The sequence below is a fragment of the Eptesicus fuscus genome, chromosome 1, assembly GCF_027574615.1.
Source record: "Eptesicus fuscus isolate TK198812 chromosome 1, DD_ASM_mEF_20220401, whole genome shotgun sequence".
Taxonomy (NCBI): Eukaryota; Metazoa; Chordata; class Mammalia; order Chiroptera; family Vespertilionidae; genus Eptesicus; species Eptesicus fuscus.
Genome location: NC_072473.1, coordinates 17,428,564 through 17,433,539, shown reverse-complemented (window position 1 = coordinate 17,433,539; position 4,976 = coordinate 17,428,564).

Here is a 4,976-nt window from a genome sequence, read left to right as displayed (position 1 = left end):
ATGCAAATCAAAACAACAATGAGGTACCATCTCACACCTGTCAGAATGGCTATCATCAACAAATCAACAAACGACAAGTGTAGGCGAGGATGCGGAGAAAAAGGAACCCTCGTGCACTGCTGGTGGGAATGCAAACTGGTGCAGCCACTCTGGAGAATAGTATGGAGTTTCCTCAAAAAACTAAAAATGGAACTGCTATTTGACCCAGTAATCCCACTCCTGGGAATATATCCAAAGAAACTAGAAACACCAATCAGAAAGGATATATGCACCACTATGTTCATAGCAGCACAATTCACCATAGCTAAGATTTGGAAACAGCCTAGGTGCCCGTCAGCAGATGACTGGATCAGAAAACTGTGGTACATCTACACAATGGAATACTATGCTGCTATAAAAAAGAAGGAATTCTCATCATTTGCAGCAACCTGGATGGAATTGGAGAACATTATGCTAAGTGAAATAAGCCAGTCAATGAAAGAAAAATACCACATGATCTCACTCATTTATGGATAATAAAGAACATTATAAAGTGATGAACAAAAAGATAGATACAGAGACAGTAAAGCATCAAACAGACTTTCAAATTACAGGGGAAAGTTAGGGAGAGTTGGGGGAGATAAGAAATCAAACGAAGGACTTGTATGCATGCATATGGGCATAAACAATGGACGCAAAACTCTGGGGGGTGAGGGCATGAATGGGTGTGGGGTGGGGGGGCAATGGTAAGATATGTACACATATAATACCTCTATAAAAAATATATCAATAATAAATAAATAAATAAATAAATAATTTATCATTTCCTTTTATTACTGACTAGTGACCCGGTGCATGGATTCCTGAACATTGAAAGGAAATTAATTAGAAAGTGGCTGACAGAGTGTGATTGGGCAAGACTGGCCGGACATGCCCTGGAGCAAACCTCCCGGGGTCTCTCCCCGGCCAGGCCAGCAGCACCTGGGGTAGCGCCGTGGCTTGAAGGGTGTCTGAAGAGTGAGCAGGGTCCCTCCAGCAGGTGGGGTCCCTTGGCCTGGCCTGTGGGGATAGGGCCAAAACAGGCTCTCTGACATCCCCCGAGGGGTCCCAGAATGCGAGAGGGCATTCTGCAAAGTTGCTGTCATATAGTGTGTGGAACGCAAATGCAAGTGTGCAGTAAACTAGATTCAGGGCCGACAGTGCCCCAGCAACAACATAACTCACAGCCAAAGGTGGAATCCTGCGGCCCCACAAGGAATCAGGCTCTCTCCTCTCTGGTTTCAGGGTGCGTCACCCCAGAACTGCCGCTGCCAAGTCACTGCAGCTTGGCAGCTCCTGCTTTGAGTGTCTGCCCCCTGGTGGTCAGTGTGCATCCTAGCAACCGGTTGGACGGTTGGAGGGACACTTAGCATATTAGCCTTTTATATACATAGATTATATACATAGATGACATGAGAATTCATTCATTCTTTTTATTTTATTTTAAATCGTTATTGTTGAGAGTTTTATAGGTGTTCCCTTTTGTCCCCTGATTATCCTCCTCCATCCAGTTCCTGCCCCACCCCAGGCCTTCACCACCCTAATGTCTGTGTCCATAGGTAATGCATATATGCATATAAGATCTTTGGTTAATCTCTTCCTGCTCCTCCTTCCCCACTTTCCTCTGAGATTTGTCAGTCTGTTCTATGTTTCTATGCCTCTGATTTGATTTTATTCATCACTTTATTTTGTTCATTTGATTTATTTGTTTATTCTGATTTTTAGGTTTAATTGTTGATTGGTGATTATTTATTGCCATTTCGTTGTTCATATTTTTTATCTTTTTTTTCTTCTTCCTCTTCTTAAAGAATACCCTTCAACATTTCATGTAATACTGGTTTGGTGGTGATGAACTCCTTTAGCTTGTTCTTGTTTGTGAAGGTCTTCATCTGACCTTCAATTCTAAATGATACCTTTGATGGGTAGAACAATCTTGGTTGTAGGTCCTTGCTATTCATCACCTTGAATATTTCTTGCCACTCCCTTCTGGCCTGCAGAGTTTCTGTTGAAAAATCAGCTGACAGTCATATGGCTGCTCCCTTGTAGGTAACTAATTGCTTTTCTCTTGATGCTTATAAGGCTCTCTTTTTGTCTTTAACCCTTGACATTTTCATTATGATGTGTCTTGATTTACTTTCTTCTTTAATCCTCTAGTTGTAGGACTTCCATATAGCCATATTTCAGGTGGTTATGAATGATGGTTGTTCTGTATTTTAGTTGTAATTTTGATGTGGTTGGGGAAAGCAGTTACCTACACCACCATTTTGTTTCCAGGCTGGCAAATTCTTTCTCAAAGGACCAGATAGTTGAAATGTTATGCTTTGCTGGCCACATGGCCTGTTGTAACTATTTAACTCTACTGTTGTAGTGGAAAATCAGTCATAGAGAATACATAAAGGAATGAATGTAGCTGTGTTCCAAAATATTTGATTACATAAATTGGTGGTAGGGCAGTGGGTTAGCTTGCAGACCCCTTAATTAGTGGAGCAAAGTATGTCCTGTATATAATACGTATACACATGCCTTGAGGTACACATTTTTATTTACAAAATGGAATTGAGCATCTCAACAAATTGAGCCAAGTGAAGTAAATCTGCAATAACTATGAGTGAATTATGTATATATTTGAAGATCATCACATCTTTTATTTTTAAGCAGCATGTAATGGAATACATACTAGAGAAACTATTTCCATGCCTCCTGTACTAAAGTAAACTCTTCTCTGAAAGTATGTAGTATAGTTCTTCCTAAAGGGAGTCAATCAGTTGAGAAGTTAAGCTATTTATTAACTCAACACACTTTAAATAAGGAAATGCTCTCGTATTTAATTGTTTGGCTGGGTTCTTAGATGTGAGATACTCACTTCCTGCTGTTCTGACACAGAGCTCATCATCTCAATGAAAGCACAGTGGTCAGGTTTCAAGTGATGTTCCAGGTGTTACCCATGGTGAAGACAGAACTCTATCATCAAATCTAAGTGTACTTAATTTAGGAAAAGAGACAATTGGTTAAATGTCTGATATCAAAGTAACAAATAGTGAATTAAAGAGGCGGACAGTTTCTAAAGTGGTCTAGACAAGTGGACTCTGAAATCAATCTCATCATTTTAAAGATTGCAACCTCAAGGACTTCTGGTGATTTTTCTTCGTGACATCCCCTAATACCTAATCATAGACATAGACATATAGGGGAAAAAAGAACCAGCAATGTTAGGCTGATGTAACCCTGACTCCTCTGTGCTATTTAAACTACCACACATGGTGACCTCTTATATAGTCATTTGTTAACCTTTTCCCTCTTGTACTGTGAAACTTGTACTGCACATATCCAAAAGTGACAGTTACAATAAGAGTGGCCCACATAACCTCTGAGATTAAGACAGAAACATTCCATACAACACTCAAATATGGTAGTACAGAAGAGAAATACAGCTGCACAGTGATTCTCTCACTCGTGCCTAGTTCACAGAAACAGAACAGCATCTCATCCATTATTGAGATATTGCAGAATTTGTGCTGTAATATACGTGCCTACAGAATAAAGTAACTGGACTTACTTTTTTTATGCATTTGCCCATATAGTCCATATAGGTCTGGTATCAACTCATGACATACTTATACATTTTAAAGTAACTGAATCATACATATCTTTAAAAATAAACATATTCTTGGTGAAAAGTGTTTCTTCTAAGAGCATTGGGGTATATCTTATACAGTAACTACATGTAGAGATCGTACTACATGTAGAGTCATATTTCTATGACTATTACTTTTAAATAATAATATGTAACTATTACTTTTAAATAATGTATGTTATGTAATAGTTTTCCCAAGAAAAGAAGATACTAACCCTGAGTGAAAATAGAGATTAATAATCCTGAGAAAATTAATCTGACTACAATGAATAAATTTTGTGGTGCACACTGGATGAAACCTTGAATTTTTAAGAACATTACAAATTATTTGCATGTGCAGATTCATTATGGTGTTTTATTATATATTTTGCATATTGGCTGCATGAAGGAAAGTAAAAGCAATTGCATTAGCTTTTGTAAAAATTTTTTAAATGGTTTCACTTACTACTTAAAGACAAGAATAAGTAATATTTGAGACTGTTATATCACTGAGATTATTTTAAAAAGTCTCTTGGATGTTCTTATGATTTATTAACTATTATAAAATGCTTTGTATGGAACACTTATATTCTGTGTCCCAAATAATTCAATAATGTATTCATTTTTTTTGCAAACCAAACAATAACTATTTCAAAAACCAATATTTATGTGCAACCTTATGAAACTTGAACAAAAACATAGAGTGAAGATAAATAAAACATTTATAATCAATTAATAGATAGAGTTAGCATTTCAGATTCTCCTTGAAATAAACACTAATGAATATACTTTAACAAGAAGAAAAAAAATGAACCTAGAAAGGAATTGGATGAAAAAATAAGCAATGACAAAATGGTAAATCCTAAGCATGTTGTGTGAGCTTTAAAAGGATTATAATAAAAACTAGTGGCCTAGTGCACGAATATGTGCACACTGAAAGGAATTTAATTAGAAGAACTATTTTAATATCGCTATTCGCCCTTTCTCTGTAAAAAAAAGTGTCAACCAAATGCATGATTGACAATAAGAGATCAAAACATATGCATGCGATTGGCACCAGCGAGAGTTTTATATGTATTGCACATGCACGAGTCAACTTAGCCTTTTATATATATACACTGAGTGGCCAGATTATTATGATCTCTGAACACATAATAATCTGACCACTCAGTATATATATATTAGAGGGCCGGTGCATGAATTCGTGCATGGGTGGGGTCTGGCCAGCCTGGCTAGGGGGACAGGGGGAGGGGACATGGGCGGTTGGCCGGCCTGCTTGCTGGTCCAACTCCTAGTCGAAGGGACAATTTGCATATTAGCGTTTTATTATATAGGATATACATTG